Consider the following 8,548-nt stretch of genomic DNA (forward strand, 5'->3'; position numbering starts at 1 on the left):
TCCTTGTCAGTCTCCACCATACATATCCTCCTCCTCCTCCTCCTCCTCTTTCTTTTCCTCCTCTTCCTTCATTCCTTCTTTTTCTATGACTATATTTTTCCTCCTTATCCTCCTCCTCTTCTTCATCTCATTCTTTACATTATCTTATTTCTTCATTTACTATCATTCTCTATCCTTCTCATCTTCCTTTATTCACTCTTCTTCTATCTTCAACTTATTCTATTCCTCCTCCTCCTCCTCCTCCTCCTCCTCCTCCTCCTGGTTCTTTTTTTTTTACTCCTTTATCCTACTCCTCTTCTTCCTCCTCTTCTCCTTCTTCTTCTACTGCTTATCCTTCTCTTCCTTTTCTTCTTCCTTTTTTAACTATCTATTTCTCCTTTTACTCTCTGTCCTCCTCCTCCTCCTCCTCCTCTCTTCCACATCTCATTTTCTTCTTTTATGTCCACTTCTATTCCTCCTCCTCCTCCTCTCCTCCTCCGATTTCTTTTTTTACCTCTACTTCTATTCCTCCTCCTCCTCCTCCTCCTCCTCCTCCTCCTCCTCCTCCTCCTCCTCCTCCTCCTCCTCTTCCTCCTCCTCCTCTCATTACATCCACACACACGCTCATCCTCGTCCCTTCGCCACAACAACCGTGACTGCCCAACACAACCCCTCATCTCTCTCTCTCTCTCTCTCTCTCTCTCTCTTTTTTTTATCTTAACTTGCAAGAGTACTATATCCTTTTCCTCTTCCTTCCTCTCCTCCTCCTCTTCCTCTTCCTCTTCCTCCTCTACCGTACTGAAGAGGAATGTAGTCACCTCCTGAACGGCCTCTAAACACACACACACACACACACACACACACACACACACACACACACACACACACACACACACACAGGTCAACGTCCAGTCTCTCTCTCTCTCTCTCTCTCTCTCTCTCTCTCAAATGTCAACACCACAATTGGCTTCATTACAATGCATAATTATTCATTCCGACACACACACACACACACACACACACACACACACACACACACACACACACACACACACACACACACACACACAGGAACGTACAATGGATGAAACACACATGACATAACACACACACACACACACACACACACTAACAGGAGGGAACGCACATCAAAATAAAGATAAGGTGAAGCCGTAACAACAACAACAACAACAACGACACCAAACAGCAACAGGTAAAATTATAATGTTTTTTTTATTTTCTTTGTAGCCTCTCTCTCTCTCTCTCTCTCTCTCTCTCTCTCTCTCTCTCTCTCTCTCTCTCTCTCTCTCTCTCTCTCTCTCTCTCTCTCTCTCTCTCTCTCTCAGGTGACCTTCCTTACCTTATCTACCTGAGCTTATTAACGATGCTACCTTTATCGACCTCTCTCTCTCTCTCTCTCTCTCTCTCTCTCTCTCTCTCTCTCTTCTCTCTTCTTCTTTTTCTTCTTCTCCTTCCTCTTCTTCTTCTTCCTCCCTTCTTTCTTCCCTTCCTTCTATCTTTTCCTTTCCTCTAATTAATCTTTTTACGATGTCTCTTCTTCGATCGCCTGCTTATCATTCTTCCTTATTCTTTCTTTATTTTTCATTCACTTCTTTTCTCTCTTCCTTCATTTATTCACCTTCCACCTCTCTCTCTCTCTCTCTCTCTCTCTCTCTCTCTCTGTTCATTCACTCTCTTATCTTCACTTTTTTTTCCTCTCCTTCTTTTTATTCATTATCCTTCTATTCTATCCTTCTATTTTCCGTCTCCTATGTCTGTTTTTTTCCGTCCCTCTTTTCACTTCTATTCTGTCTATTCTCTTTACTCCCCTCCTACCCCCCTTTCGTATTTTAGTTCTATGATTTTCCTCCCCTCCCCCCTCCCCGTCCACTCCCCAGTCCCTTTCCTCCCCCTTCCCTATTTTCATTATACAGTTTTCCTCTCCTCCCCCTCCGCGTCCACACCCCAGTCCCTTTTCCTTCCCCTTTCCGATTTCCCTTTCCACCATTTACAGACCCCTTTCCTCCCCCTCTCTCCCTCTGGTGGCCCTCCTCTCCCCATTCCTTACCCTTTTCTACTCTCCATTCCCCTATTTACACTCCCCCTAACCCCTCCTCCTCCTCCCCTACCCCCTATCCTTCCCCTCCTCCCCTACCCCCTTTCCTTCCACTTCAACTTCTGTATTCTATCTTTAACCTCTTCTCTTTTTTTCTCTTCATTCACTCTTTTATCCACTTTTTTCCCTCTCCTTACTTTTATTCACAATCCTTCCATCGTCCACCTTTCCTTCCCTTCACCTGTCTATTCCGACCTATTCCCATTCCTTCTACCTCCCCCTTCCTTCCTATTCCCATTCCTTCTCCCTCCCCTTCCTTTATATTTTCCTCCCTTTTATCTCCCCCTACCTTCCTATTCCCATTCTTTCTCCCCCTTCCTTCCTATTTCCTATTCTCCCTTCCAGCCTTTACCCCCCCCTCCCTCCACCTTGCCCGTCCCCCTCCCCCCCCCCCTCCCCCTTCACCTGGGCCACTGCGGACACACAGGTATATCTTATCGGCCATTACAGAGGCGGTCGTGGCCTTCACACCTGACCCCCTTCCCCCCCCCCCCATTCCCTTCCTCTTACCTCCCCTTCCCCCCCTCCGCCCTTATTAGGTGACCTGTGGGTGGGTGCCGCCTCTCTCTCTCTCTCTCTCTCTCTCTCTCTGTACTACACACTCGTTCACCTTTACCAAAATCAAAACAAATTCCTTTCCTTTTTTTTTTGTAGTTTTCACGTTTTTTATTCTTCTATTTTCATTAGTCACGTCATTGGCAGAAGTGGAGGAGGAGGAGGAGGAGAGAGTCACGATCTTGCCACGCCTGGAACGCAGAAGGGGAGGGGAAGGGAGGGGAAGCGTAGAGGGGGGGGGAAGAGAGGAGGGGAAGAGGTAGGAGAATGGGAGGGACGGAGGGAGGGAGGGGAGATAAGAATGTGAGGAAGGGAGGGTGATGGAGGAGCTGGGGAGGAGGGGGAGGAAGGGAGGAAGGAAGACAGGAAGAAAGGAAAGGAAGAATGGAAGAAAGGAAGGAAGGAAGGAAGGAAGGAAGGAAGAACAGTAAGCATATGGCACGAAGAGAGGAGGAAGAGGAAGAGGGAAGAAAGAGGAGGAAGAGGAAGAGGAGGAAGGAGGAAGGGGGAGATGAAAAGGGGCAGGTAAGGCAGTAGGCGAATGAATAAATGAATGAAGGAAGGAAGGAAGAGGAAGAATGGAAGAGAAATGGAGTGAGCATAAGGGAGGGAGGAGGAAGGAAGGGGAAGAGGAGGAGAAGGGGAGGGAAAGGTAAGGGGTGAAGGGGGTATCAAAAGGTCGTGAGGTAAGGAATAGGAAGGGCAGGAAAGGGGGCAAAGGGTGAGGAGGGCAAGGAGGAGGAGGAGGAGGAGGAGGAGGAGGAGGAGGAGGAGTCGGGTTACTTTGGGCTGGGTAGGGCAGGAGATGGATTGGACAGGGCAAAGAAAGGTAAGGTAAGGTTAGGTAAGGCAAGGTAAGGTAAGGTAAGGTAAGGTAAGGTAAGGTTAGGTAAGGCAAGGTAAGGTAGGGTTAGTTAGGGCAAGGTAAGGTAAGGCAAGGTAAGTTAAGGTAAGGTGGGGTTAGGCAAGGCAAGGCAAGGTAAGGTAGGGTTGAGTAAGGCAAGGCAAGGCAAGGTAAGGTAAGGTAAGGTAAGGTAAGGTAAGATAAGGCAAGGCAAGGCAAGGTAAGGTAAGGTATGGCAAGGTAAAGGTAAAGAAAGTAAAGTTAGATAGGATTAAGTCAGAGGTAAGGCAAGGCAAGGTAAGTAAGGCAAGGTAAAGGCAAGGTAAAAATAAAGTTAGGCAAGGCAAGGTAAGGTAAGGCAAGGTCAGGTGAGGTTAGTCACGGTCACCTGTGGCTCTTTCAGCACACATGTGGCTCCAAAATCTCCATCAACAATTATGGATATACTTCGTCAACCCAACTCTATATTCCTCCCTTTAAATCATTTCTTTCACTTCTCTTTGGCATCTTGATCTCCTAACGTGTGCAGGGGAGAGGAGGGAGGGAAGGATAGGGGTTAGGTAAGGTTAAGGTTAGGGAAAGGCAAGGTAAGGTTAAGTTAGGTAATGTTAGGTGAGGTTAGGGTAGGGGAAGAAGAGGAGGGAAGGGAAGGGATTGAAGGGGAGGGAAGGACAGGGGTTAGGTATGATCTATGTAAAGGAAAGGTAAGGTTAAGTTAGGTAATGTTAGGTGAGGTTAGGGTAGGAGAAGAAGAGGGAAGGAAAGGAAGGGAAAGGGACTGAAGGGGAGGGAAGGGAAGGGAGAGAAAGAGACTGAAGGGGAGGGGAAGGAAGGGAGAGAAAGGGACTGAAGGGGAGGGGAAGGAAGGGAGAGAAAGGGACTGAAGGGGAGGGGAAGGAAGGGAGAGAAAGGGACTGAAGGGGAGGGGAAGGAAGGGAGAGAGAGGGACTGAAGGGAGGGGAGGGGAGGGGCGGGAAGTGAAGGGAAGGGAGAGAAAGGGAGGGAAGGGGAGGGAGAGAAAGGGACTGAAGGGAAAGAAAGGAAAGGGGTTAGGTAAGTAATGAAATGCTTATGTCAGATTAGGTAAGATAAGGTTAGGTTAGAGAAGGGAATCAGAGAGGATAGGTAGGTTAGGAGGAGAAGAGGGAGAGAAGGGGAGGAAGGGATCAGGGGTTAGGTAAGATCAATTGTAAAGGTAATGTTATGTTAGGTAAGGTTAGGTTAGAGGGTAGAGGAAGGGGATCATAGGTGGTAGGTAGGTAAGGAGAAGGGGGAGAAGGGGAAAGAAGGGAGGGAGGGGGGAGAAACGGAAGAGAAGGGAGAAAAGAGAAGAGAAGGGGGAGAGAAGGAGAAAAGGGAGAAAGGGAAGAGAAGGGAGAAAACGGGGAAAAGAGAGAAAGGGAAGAGAAGGGAGAAAACGGGGAGAGAAGGGGAGGGAAGGGAGAAAAGGGAGGGAAGGAGGAGAGATGGGGAGGGGAGGGAGATAGAAGGTGAGGGGAGGGAGAGAGAAGGTGAGGGGAGGGAGAGAGAAGGTGAGGGAAGGGAGAGAGGTGAGGTGAGGGGGAGAAAAGGGGAGGGGAGGGAGAGAAAAGGGAAAGGGAGGGAAGGGGGAGAAAAGGGAGAGAAGGGGAAGAAATGGGGAGAAAAGGGAGGGGAGGGAGGGGAGGGGGTAGAGGTCAGGTGAGATCAAATGTAAAGGTTAATTGGAATACCATTTACACCTGTACTTCAGATTTCCAGGGGGAGAGAGAGAGAGAGAGAGAGAGCGCAAACCTCAAAAATTCTCTCTCTCTCTCTCTCTCTCTCGACCCAGTTATCAGCAGCTGTGAGATAAGTGATTCACGCCACTTGTCCGAATCTCTCTCTCTCTCTCTCTCTGTGTGGGATAACGTATATACTGCAGAGGAGGAGGAGGAGGAGGAGGAGATAATGGGAGGGAAAAAGAGGAAAGGAGGGAAGGAAAAATAAAAATGAAGTGAAAAGGAGGAAGGAAAGGGGGAAGGAGAATTGAAGAGGAGGAAGAAGAAGAAGAAGAAGATAAGGCAGTGGATAAGGAGATTAGAGAAGAAAAAAAAATAAGAGGGAATGTGGAACGAAGAGTGGAAGAGGACATATTTATTATTTTATTAGGTTTTATTATTAAGAAAAAAAGAAGAGGAGGAGGAGGAGGAGGAGGAGGAGGAGGAGGAAGTATATGCTTGAGATAAGATAGTAGATAACCAGAGCATTCCTAAGTCTGTCTGTCACCAAATAACTGACTAACTGACTATAAAAAAAATTCGACTGATTGACTGACTGGGGAGCCGAACATCACGAAGCCAGAACTGATAAGCTTCAAACTGACTGACAGAGAGGATCAAACCCCTTTTAACGCAGGATCACGGAGAGAGAGAGAGAGAGAGAGAGAGAGAGAGAGAGAGAGAGAGAGAGAGAGAGAGAGAGAGAGAGAGAGAGAGAGAGACCTGCATCCTTCGTGACCTCTCCCAAGAATACACACACACACACACACACACTAACTTACCGACACTGACTGGATTAACTAACTGACTGGCTAACTGACTGACTGACTGACTGAATGGAATAACTGACAAATGACTAACTGACTGACTGACTGACTGAATGAATGTCTGAGAAATGACTAACCGACTGACTGACTGACTGACTGAAGGAAGGAGTAACTGAGAAATGACTAACCGACTGATTGACTGAATGAACTAGCCGACTGACTGCCTGAAACTGACTTAATATTTGATTCAACTACGACTTACACTGTAGGAGGTGCGCGTGGCCTCCGAGCTCCTCTCCGTCACAGCAGCTACTTACGGTTTCGCAAATACCCATACCACGAGAGCAAGTCACTTATGCAAAAAGTAAATAAACAAACAATAAAAAAAAAACAATTACCATCTATCGGTTGTTAAGTTGAAAGTTCTTAATTATCGAACGGGACGAACATTGTTAAAAGATAATAGTGATGATGATGAGGAAGAAGAGGGAGACGGAGATAAGAAAAAGGAGAACGAATAGGAGATAAAACAAGGAAGAGGAGGAGGAGGAGGAGAGGGAAGTGGGGAAAAATGAGGAAGAGGAGGAGGAAGCAAAAAGAAAAGTGGAAAAGGAAGAAAAGTATGGAAAATAAAAATAAGAGGAGGTGGAAGAGGAGGAAGAAGAGGGAAGTGGGGAAAAATGAGGAAGAGGAGGAGGAAGAAGCAAAAAAGTGGAAAAGGAAGAAAAGTATGGAAAATAAAAATAACAGGAGGAAGAGGAGGAGGAGGAGGAGGAGGAGGAGGAGGAGGAGGAGGAGGAGGAGGAGGAGAAGGAGGAGGAGGAGGAGGGAAACAAGGCGTAGGAGAAAGAGAATGTGGAAAAAAAAAAAACAGGAGGAAAGGAAAATAAAAAAAATATATAAAATGAGAAAAAAAAAACGGAAATAGGAAAAGGAAAAGAGGAAGAAGGAAAAAGATGGAATAGGAAGAAAAGGAAGAAGAAGGAGGAGAATAAATAATAATCACAAAAAATCACCAACCAATTATCTGTATTCCCTCGCTGTGGTGGTGGTGGTGGTGATGAAGGTGGTGGTGGTGATGGTGGTGATGACGGTGGTGACGTAATCGGTGTCAGTAGTGGTTGTTCACAATATATCTCATCACCAATCTCTCTCTCTCTCTCTCTCTCTCTCTCTCTCTCTCTCTCTCTCTCTCTCCACGACACCACCCTTCCGCAAAATCACACCGCCAACTGCAACTCTCTCTCTCTCTCTCTCTCTCTCTCTCAAGCACTTAAGGAGTCGCGCGTGTGCTTCGAAGCGCTTCAACTCCGGTACTGGTGGTGATGGTGGTGGTGATTGTGGTGTTGACTGATAGTGGTGTTAATCTTATCTCTGGTGATACGAGATGGTAAGAGGAGAGGAAGAGGGAGAGGAGGTGGGGGGAGGGAGAGAGGGAGGAGGAGAAAGGAATGTTCGAGACTTTGGTTCATTTGATTCATTAGAAACTTACGAATGGATGAATGGATGAATGGATAAGTGGGATTTTAATAAGGTTCTAATGGGAAGAGAACCGGGCAGGACACGTAATGGGTTCAAGTTCGATAAATTCAGATTCAACACGTAGTAATGGGTTCAAGTTCGATAAATTCAGATTCAACACGTAGTAATGGGTTTAAGTTCGATAAATTCAGATTCAACACGTAGTAATGGGTTTAAGTTCGATAAATTCAGATTCAACACGTAGTAATGGGTTTAAGTTCGATAAATTCAGATTCAACACGTAGTAATGGGTTTAAGTTCGATAAATTTAGATTCAACACGTAGTAATGGGTTTAAGTTCGATAAATTTAGATTCAACACGTAGTAATAGATTTAAGTTCGATAAATTCAGATTCAACACGTAGTAATGGGTTTAAGTTCGATAAATTTAGATTCAACACGTAGTAATGGGTTTAAGTTCGATAAATTTAGATTCAACACGTAGTAATAGATTTAAGTTCGATAAATTCAGATTCAACACGCAGTAATGGGTTTAAGTTCGATAAATTCAGACTCAACACGTAGTAATGGGTTTAAGTTCGATAAATTCAGATTCAACACGTAGTAATAGATTTAAGTTCGATAAATTCAGATTCAACACGCAGTAATGGGTTTAAGTTCGATAAATTCAGATTCAACACGCAGTAATGGGTTTAAGTTCGATAAATTTAGATTCAACACGTAGTAATGGGTTTAAGTTCGATAAATTTAGATTCAACACGTAGTAATGGGTTTAAGTTCGATAAATTTAGATTCAACACGTAGTAATGGGTTTAAGTTCGATAAATTTAGATTCAACACGTAGTAATGGGTTTAAGTTCGATAAATTTAGATTCAACACGTAGTAATGGGTTTAAGTTCGATAAATTTAGATTCAACACGTAGTAATGGGTTTAAGTTCGATAAATTTAGATTCAACACGTAGTAATGGGTTTAAGTTCGATAAATTTAGATTCAACACGTAGTAATGGGTTCAAGTTCGATAAATTTAGATTCAACACGAAGTAATGGATTTAAGTTCGATAAA

At 45.1% G+C, this 8,548-nt stretch overlaps 1 protein-coding gene across 1 annotated transcript in view; it reads right to left on the reverse strand.

The window, feature by feature from the left end:
- Window positions 1-7,291, reverse strand: part of LOC126980604 (alpha-actinin-1-like) — a gene marked incomplete at its 3' end in the record, with an annotated part of 24,995 nt that extends 17,704 nt beyond the window's left edge. Inside the window, exon 1 of the mRNA XM_050830709.1 lies at window positions 7,021-7,291. The remainder of the gene's footprint in view (window positions 1-7,020) is intronic.
- Between the last annotated feature and the right edge of the window lie 1,257 nt (window positions 7,292-8,548).

This window comes from Eriocheir sinensis, chromosome 4 (genome assembly GCF_024679095.1).
Source record: "Eriocheir sinensis breed Jianghai 21 chromosome 4, ASM2467909v1, whole genome shotgun sequence".
Classification (NCBI taxonomy): Eukaryota; Metazoa; Arthropoda; class Malacostraca; order Decapoda; family Varunidae; genus Eriocheir; species Eriocheir sinensis.